We start from the raw sequence: 18,479 nt of genomic DNA on the forward strand, positions 1-18,479 counted from the left end.
TATCCTCAGGCCCTGTCCAAACTTCCTTACTGGCTCCAGGCCCATAATGGGAATAAAAAACCAGCTATGTTCAGAGTAAAATTGCAAGAAATCCAGAAATTAAAAAACCAAAAACACAAAAGGATCTCAAGATCTTGCCCAATAAAGCAGAAACTAGGTAGCACATAAGGGGGTGGACCCTTACCATATTAGATTAGAAAGGATGAATTATGTTTGGATAGGCTCAAATTAATCAATATGAGTATACTCCCTGTGGACTCAGGAGCAGCCCATGTTGCATTTCATACCAATGAAATATGTATTTTCTCTAATGGGATACTGACAAATGTTTTTTAAAACTCTTAGAGTGTTTCTCATGTGCAGCCATCTTTTGTGGTGACATGAAGGGAGTGGTGGTGGTGGCTCTTTGATCATGAAGTTCATTGAAATGAAATAGATGGGTATTCTACTAAGATGCTTCTTGAGATATATATCTATATACATGTGAAATTCTGGATCTTGTGGGCAGAAAACGAACACAAATCACCACAACAGGGATTCAGATTCTCTTTCTAAATCCTTGATATATCCTACTTTATAGACAGGAGGCTTTGACTAAAGGGAAGGCTGGGTCCCTTTGACAAAATTCCTCATAACTTGGTCACAAGAATATACAATTAAACGTTCCCCAAAAGTCCCCAAGGGAGACCTGTGGCCACATACCCATCAACTCTCCTTCAAACTGGGTTTACAGTGTATGGTGGCATCATTGGAAATTATGGCTGCTACAATTACAGTCTCACTTAGGGGTGGTTCTGAAACGTGTGGTGAAAAAAATCTTCTCAGTGGGTAGAGTTTAAGAGGTATATTTAGTTCACTTTGTGAAGAACTGACATGTACTTGAGTTTCGATTTATACTGATTTATGTCCAGTAGCTCAGTGAGTTGACAGGTAGTAGGGGGCTAAACAAGAATAAGACTGGAAAATTGGTGACAAAAAGGTCTAGAAGAGACATATGTGGATGGAATTCTAATACTAGGTATTGAATGGGGTTTATAAATGCTTAACAGAGGATAGGATATCAGAGGGAAGAGAACAAGTGAGGTGTTGGGTATTTATTCCTTTGGCTCTCCGTGCTGAGCCATGTAATGGGCATTCACAATGTTTCTCTTCCTAAGACTACAGCTCTCATAAGGGTGGCCTTTTGTGCTAAGTTCTGATAATGTTACCTACTCTCACTACAGCCCTGGGGGTGATAATAACTCTCTACCAACACTAGTTACAGGATGCTTCACTAACCCTACCCACATTTTTAGAGCCCTATTTATTAGACTCTCCTCAAGTGTCCCATGGTTTCTTGACAACTGACACCTGTTTCTTGAGGGGACCCTGACTAATAGGCCCCACAACAACCCTGATCATAAACTCCATGGGGGTAGGGAATTTACTCTCTTTTATTTGATGTTGCTATCCCAGCACCTAGAATGATGTCGATTGTACAGTCAGTTTTCAATAAATGTTTGTTAAATGATGTATGTTGTGACCACTTTCTCTCCTTCGTGATCTTTATGTTAAAGTCTATTATGATTGATTTAATATAGTTTAACCAGCATTCTTGTGCTTTTATCTGTAATTTGCTACAGAATGACAAAGAATTATAAACGTCAGCAAAAAGGAAGCAAACTTGTCATTATGTGCATGGAAATCCAAGATATTTAACACAAAAATTTATGAAACAATAAGAGAATTCAGCAAGAAGCAATGTTAATGTATAAAACCCAACAGATTTCCTATAAACATCCACCCCTGGAGCACCTGTGCAGACCCTCAGTAGAATCTGCACACTGGGCCCCAGGCGCGCCAGGATGGGGCTCGGGTTGGTGGGTCCCGCGGCTGTAAAGGAACAGGGTGGAGGTCCCAGGTTGAAAAATTGTAAAATTATAATTTTACAGCTATATAATTTAACTACTTCAGTCATCATGTCTTTTTCTTTTTACAAAGTCAATTTTCCTACATAACTCCAAATTTTTTTCACACCATCTAAGCAATATTTTAATATTTTCCATATCCAATCCGTATTCAGATTTCCCCAATTACCTCCAAATGACTTATGAAAAAAAATGCTATTTTAATCGGGAGCCAATAGCGGATTACCCTTTGCATTTGACAGCAGAGTTCAGGCTTAACCCTTAACCTCTTCGGGCTCGGAGGACCCTGGGCAGGAGAGATTTAAGAACACCGTCCTCCCGCTTTCGCGGAAAGGCCAAGAGTGACTTGAAATGTAGACGCGGAGGCCTATGGGAAATGTAGTTTTAAATAGGTGAGGTTCACCGCCTGGACTCTGGGAAGGGGACGCCACGCTCCTTCTGCGCATGTGCAGCCGTAGCCTCCTCGTTTGTCTTCTCAGGACTCCAGAGAACCGTTGGGGAACTTTGGGGTGTGCTCGGAAAATGCAGGGTGCGCACCTAGGGCGAGGGACTAGCTGGGAAGGGTGTGCGTGTGCTTGGGGATGGGAGCAGGAAGTGTCTGGGACCCCGTCGCCCCCCGCGGCGGTGTATAAACCTGGGCGGGCCGTCAGAGTGGGTAAGGCCGATGGGGGAGACCCCGGCCCTCGGGCTTCTGGGGCGCAGGTGTTCGGGGCGGTCCAGGGTGCCCGAGGATCGTGTGACCAGCCCGCCTGCAGGCCGACCGGAGAGAAGCCCGTGTCGGCGGCGGTGGGTGCGGGAGGGAGGAGTGCGTTTATCAGGCGGACGGTGACCGTGGGTCTGCGGTGGAGCCCGAGCTCTGGAGCACTACAGGCCCGGTCAGTGCCAGCTCTGTCACCTGTAAGCAGGGGCGACAGAAGGAACCTGGGCGAGAGTCAGGGTTCTCATCTATAAATATTAATAATGATTGTTTCACGGCGGCGTTTGGAAACATAGATCACTATTTTAGACAAGTTCCAGGTAGGAAGCCTTAAGTAAGTGACAACTGCTGTTATAGTTAGAGGACGCTTTGTTTTTTTTACTGGATAGTTTAATGTACCCTGACAACCACTTCACCAGAAACCGAAGCTCGGGTCGGTGGCCCGATGTGCTCGAGTCAGGAGCTCCCAGCCAGGGAATTTGGATTCTAGGGCAGGTGTGCTTTGCTTCAGTCTCAGGCTTTGTCTGATGTCACACCTGCCCAAGACTGGCATTACAGCCTTCACAGCACTTAGGAACATGGCCTGTCCCTGCGTCCCCAGGGATGTAAAGGAAAGGATGTGGATGGAATCCCACCGTGTGTCACATGTATCCTGGGATTTCTAGTGTCTCTTCAGGTCCCTTGGGTCAGACAGAGGTGCCTGGCCCCCTCTGCATTGTCAGGCTTTCTGTCCTTGAAGTCTAACGTTATAATGAATTCCAAGAGTCAGGCTTTTTGCCCCTAAAATGAATTTATTTCTCAGATCCATGTCCCAGTTGCCTTGAAACAAACCAGCCCTTGTGGGGCAGGAAGCAGGGGGCCTCTGTGAGGGAGTCTTACCTGGAAGAGAGCACCCCTCTGACCTTAGACCTCTCTCCAGAGCTTCAGAGCAGAGACAAGAGCCCAGAAAGGAGCAGATGCTAGATTTGCAAGATCAGAAGCAGGTCTTGATCCTCCTGCCCAGAATGAACCGGACTTGATGATGATGCCACCTTCAGGAGCCACCACATTGTGTGACAGTGGGGCATTTGGGCCGTCCCTGGGAAGTACAGGTGAGCTTGGGTGGCCCAGGGGCAGGCTGCTCAGGAAAGGCTGCTTTGTTGGAGAGCCGTGAGGGCAAGGTCTGGGGGTAAGGGACAACCAGGCAGAGGGAGGAAGTTCTGTCTCCAGTCCCCTTAAATGGCCCCCGCTATTTACAGATGCGCTGCTGTCACACATGTCCACCACCACATGTGACATTAGTGACGTTATCCTGATGTCACAGGATCCAAGAATGATGATCTGTGAAGAGTTTTCCGAGGTCACCTACTTCTAACTCTTTTGAAAGATTTAAAGACTTTGGGCCTGAACATTTCAGTGACTTGTCCAGGGAAACGCAGTTTGTGACAGTTCACTCTCTCACAGGTAAGTTACCAAAAGCATCTATCAAAAGGGCCTTTTGAGAAATACGTCCCAGCTGAAATGAACAATTAAAAATTCCTGCCTTAAATCCTCCCATCTCTTTTACTAGGCTTTCCGTGGATTGTGTATACCAGGGGTTAAATAATATTACTGAGAAAAATAGATAAATGATGCATACTGAGTATTTTTCTGCTAAGTTAACTTTAATGAAGGAATAGTGTCTTGTCGTTTGGCATACTTTAATTCAACTAATCGGTTGTTTTTATTTCTTTCTGTTATTCAGAAGGACGCATGCGTTTTTGTTAAATCAATCAAGTAAAGCTTATGTTCACTCAGTAAAAAACTGCAGATTTCAGCTCCGTGGTCATTTCAGAATCACTCAAAGACAGGTGTTGCTGCCTGTCCATGATCCTTCTTGTCCCTTTTCAAGGCCCAGAGGGCCCTGTGCCTATGGGGAGGATGATTCCCAACTGGGGTGCTGAGATTTGAGGAGGTGAATCTAAGAGCTGTAAGACAGCTAAATCTCAGGACCCCTGTCTTCTTTCTGTCCCCTCAGCTGAACCACAGTCCTCTGTACTCGCCCAGGAGCCACAGAAAGTGCACATCCCTCAGGTGAGCTCTTTATTCATTCCCCACTTTATATTGTAATGGATTTATAAGGTTTAGCAGGATCCATGCATTAAAGGAAAAGGAGAAGTAGAAATAGTAGAAATCAAGTCAGTCTTGAGGAAAAATATACCGTGTTTTACTATTAATTGTGATGTTGGCTGTTAGCTTTGAGTGGGTAACCTTGTCAGGGTAAGTAGTTTCCCACTAAGCTACCTGTTTCAATCTCTTTACTTGTGATTGGCCTATTCAGATTCTCTCTTTCTTCTTGATTCAGTTTTGGGAAGTTGTATGAGTCTTAGAATTTATCTGTTTCTTCTAGATTGTCCAGTTTGTTGCTATATAGTTTTTGATAGTATTCTCTTATAATCCTTTATATTTCTGTGGTATCTGTTGTAATTTCTCCTCTTTCATTTCTAATTTCATTTATTTGAGCCTTCTCTCTCTTTTTCTTAGAGAGTCAGGCTAAGGGTTTGTCAATTTTGCATATCTTCTCAAAGAACCAGTTCTTTGTTTCACTGATCTTTTCTACTATTCTTTTTTCTTTTTTGGTTTCAATTTCATTTATTTCTGCTCTGATTTTTATTATTTCCCTCCTTCGGCTGACTTTGGGCTTTGTTGGTTCTTCATTTTCTAACTCTATTTTAAGATTGCTTATGTGAGATCTTTCTTGTTTTTTAAGCTGGGCCTGTATTGCTATGAATTTCCCTCATAGGACCACTTTTTCTGCATCCCATATGAGTTGGTGTGGTGTATTTTCATTTTCATTTGTCTCCAGATATTTTTTGATTTCTCTTTTAATTTCTTCAGTGATCCATTGGTTGTTCATTAGCATGTTGTGTAGTCTCCACATATTTGTCACTTTCCCAGCTTTTTTCCTGTAGCTGATTTCTAGTCTCATAGCATTTTGGTCAGAAAAGATGCTTGATGTGATTTCAATCTTCTTAAATTTATTGAGGCCTGTCTTGTTTCAAAACATATGGTCTGTCCTTAGAATGCTCCATGTGCACTTGAGAAGAATGTGTATTCTGCTATTTTTGGATAGAATGTTCCATATATATCTAAGTCCATCTCGTCTAGTTTTTCATTTAATTCCACTATTTCCTTGTTAACTTTCTGTCTGGATGATCTATCCATCGATGTAAGTAGAGTGTTGGGGCCCCCTACTATTATTATGTTGTTGTTAATATCTCTTTTTAGGTCTGTTAATAGTTGCTTTATGTACTTTGGTACTCCTTTGTTGGGTACACGTATATTTATAAGTGTTATGTCTTCTTGTTGGAGTGTCCCTTTTATCATTATATACTGCCCCTCTTTGTCTCTCATTGCCGTTTTTATCTTGAGGTCTACTGTGTCTGACGTAAGTATTGCAATAACTGCTTTCTTTTGTTTGCCATTGGCTTAGAGTATCATCTTCTGTCCCTTCACTCTGAGCCTGTGTTTGTCTTTAGAGCTAAGAGTGTTTCCTGGAGGCAGCATATTGATGAGTCTTGTTTTTCAATCCATCCCACCACTCTGTCTTTTGATTGGAGAATTCAATCCATTTACATTTAGAGTGATTATTTATATATAAGGGCTTAATGCTGCCATTTTATCACTTGTTTTCCAGTTCTGTATTTCCCTTGTTTCTCGTCTTGTGTATTTTGGACTGCCAGTTCAGTTTGGTAGTTCTCTATGATGGTTTTCTCAGTTTTCTCTTTTTTGTGTGTGAGGAAGACTGGCCCTGAGCTAACATCTGTAAGCAATCTTCCTCTCTTTTAGCTTGAGGAAGATTGTTGCTGAGCTAACATCTGTGGCAATCTTCCTCTGTTTTTTTGTATGTGGGATGCCAGCACAGCAGGGCTTGATGAGAGATGCATAGGTCTGTGCCTGGGACCTGAAGCTGCAAACCCTGGGTGGCTGAAGCAGAGCATGCGAACTTAACCATTATGCCACTGGGACAGCCCCTCAGTTTTCTTTTTTTTGTATCATTTGTGTCTCTGTTCTGATTATTTGTTTAGTGGTTACCATCAGGTTTGTATAAAAAATCTCATAGATGAGATATACCATTTTCTGATAGCCTCTTATTTCCTTGGTCTAAGCCAGTTCCATCCCTTTCCTCTTCCTCTGATTTGTTGGTCATAACATATTCTGTTTTGTGTTGTGATTTTGTGGTTAAAATCACAAGATTATAGTTATTTTTGATGTTTTCCTTCCCTTTATCTTTAATGTCATAATTAAGTTTTTGCTAACCTGTTCTGGTAGAGAGCTGCAATTTTCTGACTTTGGCTGCCTATTTATCTCCTTGCTCAAGGCTTTGTGAACTCTTTTTTTTCTTTTTCAGGTATGAAGGTCTTCTTGAGCATTTCCTGTTTGGGGTGTCTTGTGGCGATGAACTACCTCAGCTTTTGTTTATGTGGGAAAGTTTTTATTTCTCCACCATATATGTAGGATCTTTTTCCCTGGATAGAGTATTCTCGGCTGAAGGTTTTTGTCTTTCAGAATTTTGAATGTCTCATTCTACCTTCTCATATCCTGTAAAGATTCTGCTGAGAAATCTCCTGAAAGTCTGATATGGTCTTTGTAAGTTATTTTCTTCTGCCTTGCTGCCTTTAAAAATATTTCTTCTTTGTCACTGACTTTTGCCAGTTTTACTACTCTATGCCTTGGAGTAGGTCTTTTTACATTGATGTAATCAGAAGTTCTGTTAGCGTCTTTTACTTGTAATTCCAGCTCCTTTCCCAGGTTTGAACAGACTTTCTGCTCCTTTCTCCCTCCCTTCTCCCTCTATAATACCCATAGTTTTTATGTTGCATTTCCTAATTGAATCAGATATTTCTCAGAGAATTTCTTCGTTTCTTTTTAGTCTTAATTCTCTCTCCTCCTCCATCTGAAGCCTTTCTATATTTCGGTCCTCCAGATTGCTAATTCCGTCTTCCATAATGTCAGCTCTGTAATTCAGGGTATCCAGATTTTTCTTTATCTCACTGTGTTTTTCATCTCCAACATTCCTGATTGGTTTCTCTTTATAGGGTCAATCTCTTTTGTGAAGTATTCCCTCTGTTTATTAATTTTATTCCTGATTTAATTGAACTATCTGAATTTTCTTGTAACTCGTTGAGTTTTTTAATGTTAGCTATTTTGAATTCTCTGTCGTTTACATTGTAAATTTGTGTGCCTTCAGGATTGATTTCTAGGTGCTTTTCATTTTCCTTCTGGTCTGGACTATTAATATATTTCTTCATAGTATTTGATGGGGTTGGTTTGTGCCTTCACATAGATAGTATCTGGTTTCAGATTCCACCTGCCACCACTGGAGGAGGTTCAGGAGCTGTGTATTCTGAGCCTGCTGTGATCCCTGGTGTCTGTGCTTGTCCTTTGGAATCTATGCTGACAGGACCCATCTGCGATTGCCTGCTTGTAGCTGCTGCTTTGCTAATGTACGCACGGGCACTCTAGACGGGGTCCCTTGCTCTGGCTGACTGGCTGAGCTTGTGAGCCCAGCAGGGGGAGGGGCACTTCTTTTGCATCTGCCATCCTGTGAGTGTTCTCTCTTTGCCCTCACTGTCTGTCCTCCTGGCGTGCTGGCTTCATGAAGACAACCCCACAATAGCTTAGCCTCCTTTGTGGAGCTTTCCTATGGGATGTGAGGGAACTTGGAGAGCGAAGGCATTCCCACAGAGTCTCCCCCCAGGCCCCTCTTTTCTCAGAGCTGTGCATGGTCCTGTGCCCTAGGTCATTGCTGGGGAGGGAGAGGAAATCCCCTTACTTCCTCCTTCTTCCTCCTGGGGGGTCCAGCACCTCCACCCTCAGACATATGGCTGCATGGGTCTCTCAGATGTCTTTTGTGTTGTGTGCCTGTCCTCTGTTGGTTTATGAATGTCCTTTTCATTGTTTCTTAGGGAGGAGAGTCTAAGGGAAGGGTCACTCCGCCGTGATGCTGATGTCATGCCTGGTCATTCTATTTTTAAGTTTTTGAGGAATGTCTGTACTGTTTTCCACAGTGGCTGCACCAATTTACATTCCCACCAGCAGTGTATGAGGGCTCCCTTTTCTCCACATCCTCTCCAACACTTCTGTTTTCTTTGTAAAGACTGGCACCTGAGCTAACATCTGTTGTCTATCTTTTTTTCCTTCTTGTTCTCCCAAAACCCTCCCAGTACATAGTTGTATATTCTAGTTGTATGTCCTTCTGTCTGTGCTGTGTGGGATGCCACCTCAGCATGGCTTGATGAGTGGTGCCGTGTCCAGGCCCAGGATCCAAACTGGCAAAACCCTGGGCTGCTGAAGTAGCGCACACGAACTTAACCACTCGGCCATGGCACTGGCCCCTCTCCAACACTTCTTATTTCTTGTCTTTTTAATAATAGCCATTCTGATGGTCATGAGGTGATATCTCATTGTGGTTTTGATTTGTATTTCTCTAATAATTAGTGATGTTGAACATCTTTTCATGTGCCTGTTGGCCATCTGTATATCTTTGGGAAAATGTCTGTTGAAATCCTCTGCCCATTTCTTGACTAAGTTTGTTCTTTTGTTGTTTAGTTCTTCATATATTTTGGATAGCAACCGCTTATTGGATAAATGATTTGCAGATATCTTCTTCCTATTGCTAGGTTGTCTTTTCATTTTATTGATGTTTCCTTTGCCATACAGATGCTTTTTAGTTTGATGTAGTCCCATTAGCTTATTTTTTCTTTTGTTTGCCTTTCCTGAGGAGACATATTCAAAAAGATACTGCTAAGAATGATAGCAAAGAGCTTACTGCCTACGTTTTCTTCTTTGGAGTTTTATGGTTTCAGGTCTTACATTCAAGTCTTTAATCCATTTTGAGTTAATTTTTGTGCATGGTGTAAGATAATGGTCTACTTTCATTCTTTTGTGTGCGGCTGTCCTTTTTCCCAAAAGTGTTTATTGAAGAGACTTTCCCTTCTCCATTGTATGTTCTTAGCTCCTTTGTTGAAAATTGGCTGTTCCTAAATGTATGGGTTTATTTCTTGGCTATCAATTCTGTTCCATTGATCTGTGTCTGCTTTTCTGCCAGTATCGTGCTGTTTTGATTAATACAGCTTTGTAGTATACTTTGAAATTAGGGAATGTGATGCCTCCAGCTTTGCTCTTTTTTCTCTGGAGTGCTGTGGCTCTTTGGGGACTTTTGTTGTTTCCAATAAATTTTAGAATTCTTCTTTCTATTTCTGTGAAAAATGTCATTGGGGTTTTGATAGGGATTGCATTGAATCTGTAGATGGCTTTAGGTAATATGGACTTTTTCACTATGTTAATTCTTCTAATCCATGAGCACAGAATATCCTTCTATTTCTTTATGTCTTCTTTAATTTCTTTCAACAATGTCTTATAGTCTTCAGTGTATAGGTCTTTCACCTCATTGGTTAAATTTATTCCTACCCACTTAATTCTTTTTGTTGTGATTGTAAATAGGATTATATTCTTGATTTTTTATTTCTGCTAGTTTGTTTTTAGTGTTTTGATGGGTTCTTTAGCGTTTTCTATATGTAAAATCTCATCATCCACAAGTAGTGACAGTTTTACTTCTTCCTTTCCAGTTTGAATATGTTTTATTTATTTTTCTTACTTGATTGCTCTGGCTAGGACTAAGAAGGGTGAGCATGGGCATCCTTGTCTTGTTCCTGCTCTTAGAGGGATAGCTATCAGTTTACACCATTGAGTATAATGTTAGCTGTTGGTTTGTCATATATGGCCTTTATTATGTTGAGGTACTTTCCTTCTATAATTATTTTATTGAGAGTTATTATCATAAATATGTGGTGAATCTTGTCAAATGCTTTCTCTGCGTCTGTTGAGATGATCATGTGATTTTTATTCTTCATTTTGTTAATGTAGTTTATAACATTGATAAAGAATACTGTTGTAATCCTTTGTATTTCTGTTATATTGTTTGTGATTTCTTCTCTTTCTGATTTTATTTATTTGAGGCTTCTCTCTTTTTGTCTTATTCTACCTAAAGGTTTGTCAATTTTGTTTATATTTTCAAAGAACTAGCTCTTAGTTTCGCTGCTCTTTTCTATTTTCTTTTTACTCTCCATGTCATTTATTTCTGCTCTGATTTCTAGTAGTTCCTTTGTTCTCCTGACTTTGGGCACTTCGTTTTTCTTCTTTTCTGATTCTTTTGGATGTATTGTTAGATTGTTTATTTGAGATTTTTCCTGTTTCTCAAGGTAGGCCTGTGTTGCTAGGAACTTCCCTCTTAGTACTGCTTTTGCTGTATCCAATAGATTTTGGTACACTGTATTTTCCTTTTCATTTGTCTCCAGATATTTTTCCATTTCTCCTTTAATTTTGTTGTTGTTCCAATAGTTAATGAATAGCACGTTGTTTAGGCTCCACATATTTGTGACTTTTCCAGCTTTCTCCTTGTGGTTGATTTCTAGTTTCATACCATTGTGGTTGGAAAAGATGCTTGATATCTTTCCAGTCTCAAGTTTATTGGGAGTTGTTTTGTTTCCCAACAAACAGTGTATCTTTGAGAATGTTTCATGTGTACTTGAGAGAAAATGTATATCCTGCTGCTTTTGGATTGAATATTATATATGTATCTATTCAATTCATCCGGTCTAGTGTTTCATTTAAGGTCAACGTTTCTCTGTTGATTTTTCTCTCTAGAAGACCTGTCCATTGATGTAAGTGGGGTAGTAAGTTCCCTACTCTTATGGTGTTGCTGTCAGTTTCTCCCTTTAGATCTGTTAATAGTTGTTTTATAGACTTTGGTGCTTCTACGTTAGGTGCATATATATTAATAAATGTTATGTCTTCTTGATGGATCATCCCCTTTATCATTATATAATGCCCATCTCTGTCTCTTGTCTTTTTTGGCTTGAAGTCTATTTTGTCTGATAGAATTATGGCTACATTCACTTTCTTTTGGTTGTCGTTTGGTTGGAGTATCATCTTCCACCCCTTCACTCTGAGCCTATGTTTTTCTTTAGAGCTGAGATGGGTCTCCTGGAGGCAGCACATTTTTGGGTCTTTTTCTTTTTTTGTTTTTTTGTGTGTTTGTCTTCATCTTTATTTTTTATTTTATTTTTTTTAAGGGGCCTTCCCCCGTGTTTTTTTTTATTGAGTTATTGATTTGTTACAATGTGGTGAAATTTCAATTGTACATTAATGTTTGTCAGTCATGTTGTAGGTGCACCACTTCACCCTTTCTGCCCATCCCCCACCCCACCTTTCCCCTGGCATCCACTAAACTGTTATTGGTCCATAGTTTTAAATTCCTCATATGAGTGGAGTCATACACAGATTATCTTTCTCTCGCTGGCTTATTTCACTTAACATAATTCTCTCAAGGTCCATCCATGTTATTGCAAATGGAATGATTTTGTTCTGTTTTGCAGCTGAGTAGTCTTCCATTGTAAATATGTACCACATCTTCTTTATCCATTCGTCTGTTGATGGGCACTTAGGTTGCTTCCACGTCTTGACTATTGTAAACAGTGCTGCAATAAACATTGGGGTGCACAGGACTTTTGGGATTGCTGACTTCAGGCTCTTTGGATAAATACCCAGTAGTGGGATGGCTGGATCGTATGGTAGTTCTATTTTTACTTTTTGGGGAATCTCCATACTGTTTTCCATAGTGGCTGCACCAGTTTGCATTCTCACCAGCAGTGTATGAGGGTTCCTTTTTCTCCACAACCTCTCCAACATTTGTTGCTATTAGTTTTAGATATTTTTGTCGTTCTAACGGGTGTAAGGTGATATCTTAGTGTAGTTCTGATTTGCATTTCCCTGATGATCAGCGATGATGAGCATCTTTTCATGTCCCTATTGGCCATCCGTATATCTTCTTTGGAGAAATGTCTGTTCATGTCTCCAGCCCATTTTTTGATTGGGTTGTTTGATGTTTTGTGGTTGAGTTGCGAGAGTTCTTTATATATTAGGGATATTAAGCCTTTGTCAGATATATCACTTGGAGATATCTTTTCCCAGTTAGTGGGTTGTTTTTTTGTTTCAATCCTGTTTTCATTTGCCTTGAAGAAGCTCTTTAATCTGATGAAGTCCCATTTGTTTATTCTTTCTATTGTTTCCCTTCTTTGAGAAGGCATGGTGTCCGAAACTATCCTTTTAATACTGATGTCAAAGAGTGTACTGCCTACGTTTTCTTTCAGAAGCCTTATGGTTTCAGGTCTCACCTTTAGGTCTTTAATCCATTTTGAGTTTATTTTGGTGAATGGTGAAAAAGAATGGTCAATTTTCATTCTTTTCCATGAGGCTTTCCAGTTTTCCCAGCACCATTTGTTGAAAAGACTTTCTTTTCTCCATTGTATGTCCTCAGCTCCTTTGTCAAAGATAAGCTGTCCATAGATGTGTGGTTTTATTTCTGGGCTTTCAATTCTGTTCCATTGATCTGTGAACCTGTTTTTGTACCAGTACCATGCTGTTTTGATTACTGTAGCTTTGTAGTATGTTTTGAAGTCAGGGATTGTGATGCCTCCCGTTTTGTTCTTTTTTCTCAGGATTGCTTTAGCAATTCGGGGTCTTTTGTTGCCCCCTATGAATTTTAGGATTCTTTGTTCTAATTCTGTAAAGAATGTCATTGGGATTCTGATTGGGATGGCATTGAATCTGTAGATTGCTTTAGGTAGAATGGACATTTTAACTATGTTTATTCTTCCAATCCGTGTACATGGAATGTCTTTCCATCTCCTTATGTCGTCATCCAATTCTCTCAGAAAGGCCTTGTAATTTTCATTATATAGGTCCTTCACTTCCTTAATTAAATTTACCCCAAGGTGTTTTATTATTTTTGTTGCGATTGTGAATGGTATTGTATTCTTGAGTTCTTTTTCTGTTGGTTCATTACTGGAGTATAGAAATGCTACTGATTTATGAAAATTGATTTTATACCCTGCAACTTTGCTGTAGTTGTTGATTACTTCTAACAGTTTTCCAATGGATTCTTTGGGGTTTTCTATATATAAGATCATGTCGTCTGCAAACAGTGAGAGTTTCACTTCTTCCCTCCCTATTTGGATTCCTTTTATTCCTTTTTCTTGCCTGATTGCTCTGGCCAGGACCTCCAGTACTATGTTAAATAAGAGTGGTGATAGAGGGCATCCTTGTCTCGTTCCTGTTTTCAGGGGGATGGGGTTCTGTTTTTGCCCATTGAGTATGATGTTGGCTATGGGTTTGTTGTATATGGCCTTTATTATGTTGAGGTAGTTTCCTTCTATGCCCATTTTGTTCAGAGTTTTTATCATAAATGGCTGTTGGATCTTATCAAATGCCTTCTCTGCATCTATTGAGATGATCATGTGGTTTTTATTCCTCAGTTTGTTGATGTGGTGTATCACGTTGATTGATTTGCGGATGTTGAACCATCCCTGTGTCCCTGGTATGAATCCCACCTGATCCTGATGTATGATTCTTTTGATGAGTTGCTGAATTCTGGTTGCCAAAATTTTGTTTAGAATTTTTGCATCTATGTTCATCAGTGATATTGGCCTGTAGTTCTCTTTTTTCGTGGTGTCCTTGTCAGGTTTTGGTATCAGCGTGATGTTGGCCTCATAGAATGTGTTAGGAAGTGTTCTATCTTCCCTGATTTTTTGGAATAGCTTGAAAAGGATAGGTATTAAATCCTTTCTGAAAGTTTGGTAGAATTCCCCAGGAAAGCCATCTGGTCCTGGGGTTTTATTCTTTGGGATGTTTTTGATTGCTGTTTCAATCTCTTTCCTTGTGATTGGTCTGTTCAAATTGTCTGCCTCTTCTTGAGTGAGCTTTGGGAGATTGTAGGAGTCCAAGAATTTATCCATTTCCTCTAGGTTATCCATTCTGTTGGCATATAGTTTTTTGTAGTATTCTCTTATAATCTGTTGTATTTCTGCAGAGTCTGTTCTTATTTCTCCTCGCTCATTTCTGATTTTGTTTATTTGAGCTTTCTCCCTTTTTTTCTTTGTTAAGTCTGGCTGGTTTTGGGTCTTTTTCTTAACCTGTCCAGCCTCTCTGTCTTTTCATTGGTGCATTCAATCCATTTACATTTAGGATGATTATGGATATATAGGGACTTACTATTGCCATTTTATCTTTTGTTTTATGGTTGCTCTATATTTCCTTTGTTTCTGTTTCCTTGTGTTTCTCACTACAATTTCAGCTTGACGGTTTTTGGTGATGTGTTTTTCAGTTTCCTCTTTTTTTATGTTTCATGACTCTGCCTTAATTTTTGTTTTGTTGTTACCATGAGGTTTGTATAAAAGGTCTCACAGATGAGATAGTTCCTTTTCTGCTGATAGCATTTTTCCTTCATTTGACTAGGCAAGTTCTGTCTTTTTCTTCTTCCCTTGCTATTTTTGTTGTCAAAATTATTTCTTTCTTTATTGTGAATTTGTTACCAAATTGGAATGGTTAATGTTATTTTTAATGCTTTCTTTCCCTTTAACCTTTGCATCACAATTGTTTACTAACATGTTCTGATACAGAGTTGCAGTTTTCTGATTTTATCTATTTATCAACTTGTTTAAAGCTTTGTATCCTTTGCCTTTTCATTTCAGACAGGAGAGCTCTTTTTGACATTTCTTATAAGGCAGGTCTAGTGGCGATGGACTCCCTCAGTTTTTGTTTCTTCCTCACACTTTATTTCTCAGCTGCAGCAGTGGACCCCCAGCTGTCGCAGCACCCAAGGGCACAGAACTGATTATTACAGTGTTGATTAATACAGTCCCTTATAAGTAGCTCTCAAATACTTGTACTTCCCTGCATCCTTTCTGAAACCACCCTAGTCGAAGTAAGCAACTAAGTAACTGGATGACTTTAATGACCTCATGTCTCTTCTCCTCAATTTCTTGGTTTGTGAAATGAGGCAGTTAGAAGGAACACCAAGTTTCTTCCTTCTCTATGTTCTGTGATTATCAGAATCTACAACTATGGAGAGACTCAGGGAAAAAGCAATTCCAGTGCTTTGGGAAACCATCACAGTTTCTCCATTTAAATTAACTCTTGGGGTGACTGAGATTGTGCCTCATATCCTCTCATAGCACTGCTCTTAAGGACAGTCTCAGAATCTTCAAGACAACTTAAAAGAAGGCCCTTTCTCTTAAATAGGAATCTGCCTTATGCCATGTTTTGAGCTGTAGAAAATATTTTAGAATGAGATTCTAGTGTTGGTAACAAATTTATCTACATTGTTAATTCATCTGAAAGCTCCTATTCTTGAAAATGTCCCATGTGGAGGTAGAGAAGTTCCATGCAAAGGTTTAGTCCATTTTTGTTGACAATCTCTTGAGTGTATGTTAAAAACCTGGATAACAGGATAATGTTAATGGAGATTGGGGGGAGGGACAGTGATGAATGAGTTTGGTTGATTTTCAGCAGTAATGAGGTCAAAATGAAAGCATTATAAAAGAAGAGTAGAGATTCAGGTCAGGGCTTTCTATGAAAAAAAGTAAAAACCATAAGCAGATGGAAAAAGTTTAAGTGACACAGTATGGCAGATTCCACTGATGAGTTTAATAGGCAGCCATTTTAGTGGCAGAGAGAGTAGACTGAAAAGTGAGGAGAAGTTTGGAAAATTCAAGGGACAAGAACCAGAAAAGCAAGGGGTCCCATCCTGCCCTGAGGATTCTTTTGTTCTGAAGTGTGTTAGCCCAGCTGAGTGAAGACCTGGGGAGGATGTCGTAGATCCTCTAAAAGGGGCATCCATCAGCTGCAGGAAGATGTGCCATCTCTCCCCAAAGCTCATTAGCAGATTGGAAGTGGGATGCTGCATTACTCTGATTAGCATTAATTTTATAATTCTAGGCAGAGAACTTTCCTCCACATGAGTCAGCCTTCACACAAAAACACAGACTCACATGGTGTGGATAAAACACAAGTAAACTTACTGCTGCTTCCCATCTTCCAAGGACCCAGTGGGAAGGAAAATGTGGTTCCCTAGCAAAGAGGGGAGTTAAGGGCTGGAGTTTTCCAGCTCTCCAAGCTGGGTGCAGGTCCCACAAATCGGGGAGAAGTGCAATGCCATCTTTCTGGCAGACCAAGACTTTGGGAAAACTGGGTCCTTCTGATCTGGTTAGGGAAGACACAGTACTTCCAACAGCCACTGCAGCAGGGCAACAGCAGCATTACAAGTGAGATGAGGAACATTACCTCAGAGCCTCCCAGGGAGAGAGCATTTAGGCCGCTACCATTTATTGGGATAACTGGTTCCTGGCCCTTTGGAAAATACCCAGTCATCCCAGGGCTAGACTTCTCAGGAAAAGTAACTTGCCAGTCCCTTTTAAATTTGCAACTAAAACCTATCTACACTTTTATTTGTTACATATATTGTTGGGGCTTCATTTCAAAACGCTATATTACAAAACTGTTTCAGATACCTTTAAATCCATGGCAGTGACTTTCAAATTCTTTTGATGGCAACTCACAAAATAAATCTATAAATTATTTTTTATCATAAATCAGTATATACGCACACACACCAAAAGAATATAAAAATTTTATGAAACTGTTCTTACCTTTTTACGTGTAATACACTCTAATATTATCTATTCCATTTTGTTTCATTGTTTTTTAAGTGCTTGTCACACCCTCTAGAATTATTTCATAATCCACTAATGGGTCAGGACCTGCAGTTTGAAAAACACTATTTTAAAATTATTGCTTCCAGGTACCCTAGCCAGTAGTCTGGTATCCAGATTTTTAAAAGGCTTATTAAAATGCATCATCAAAAAGCAATATTTGCTAAAGGACCCTCAGTCTCTATAAAGAGCACTGTCTTGGGGATTCCAACCATAAGTTACCTGATAAATAACCAGCTTTCCTTTGCAGAACTGAGATGTGAGCTCAACACCAAGTAAAAATGACATAAAATCAGAACAAAGTTGGAAAAGGAGGACCACCTCCAAATGCAATATGTGGTCCTTCTGGGAAACATGCAGCAGCCTAGAGTGAGGTGAGGGGGACAAAACAGAAAAAAAACATTAATGGAGAAAAAATCAAGCTCGTAACTGCTGTCTCCAGGCTTCACAAGGTGCACTTGTACTTCCAAGCCTAAGAGACAGAGTGATGTTCAGCATGACTCCATAATCCTGTGGCCTTGAGAACTTCAGCAGACATCAGTTAAGTCATTTAAGGATAACTGCAAATTAAATTAGTTCATCCTAATTACGCAAAAGTGATAAATTCAAATAAGCAAGGTAATTCAATTCTGAATTAAAAATTTTTTCAATCACTTGACATCTCAAATCAAAGCAAATGGGTAATGTTACCAATTATATCAATTCGACTCTATATTTCAATACATAAACATATGATGAACAATTAAAATTCTTATGTGATATGCATTTAATTTGTTAACATTTATGCTACAGTAGGGAACCACACTCGAGAAACAGGGTCATGTCCTTGAAAACCAAAGAAGGTTATCACAAAAGAGTCTTTGTAAGAATCCAGCAACAGAATGAGTCCCCAAAATCTATTAAGTAAACTATCCCGCAGGAAAAGTGAGGCAGATCACACTAGTAAAGGCAACACTATGGAAGCTTATGAAATAGTTATCAAGGGAAATATTTGATACATAATAAAAATATTTAGTTTTAGGAAGCAGTATGATAGGCTCTGATATGGTTGCACTTATGAGTACAGGACTTTCATAGGAAGGAAAGAAATGGAAATTCACTGAATGTCTGTGTTTTGTCATGCATCACTAAATACCTTCGATTACATTATAGCATTGGAAACTAGGAAGCAGAAATGTTAAATAACTTGTTGTAGGCCACACAGTAATAAATGACAGAACTAGGACTTAAACTCCATCTTCTGATTACACATCCATTATTCTTGTCACATCAATACCACTTTATCCTGAGCTAGTACTCAAAATA

At 39.7% G+C, this 18,479-nt stretch overlaps 1 long non-coding RNA gene across 3 annotated transcripts in view; it reads left to right on the forward strand.

Moving 5' to 3' along the window:
• Nucleotides 1-2,285: 2,285 nt before the first annotated feature.
• Nucleotides 2,286-18,479, forward strand: part of LOC138921498 (uncharacterized) — a 71,456-nt gene continuing 55,262 nt past the window's right edge. For all 3 annotated transcript variants that reach the window (XR_011434132.1, XR_011434133.1, XR_011434134.1), the window contains exons 1-4: nucleotides 2,286-2,436; nucleotides 3,524-3,695; nucleotides 3,843-4,047; nucleotides 4,601-4,656. This is a non-coding gene — a long non-coding RNA (uncharacterized lncRNA). The remainder of the gene's footprint in view (nucleotides 2,437-3,523; nucleotides 3,696-3,842; nucleotides 4,048-4,600; nucleotides 4,657-18,479) is intronic.

The sequence above is a fragment of the Equus caballus genome, chromosome 30, assembly GCF_041296265.1.
Source record: "Equus caballus isolate H_3958 breed thoroughbred chromosome 30, TB-T2T, whole genome shotgun sequence".
Classification (NCBI taxonomy): Eukaryota; Metazoa; Chordata; class Mammalia; order Perissodactyla; family Equidae; genus Equus; species Equus caballus.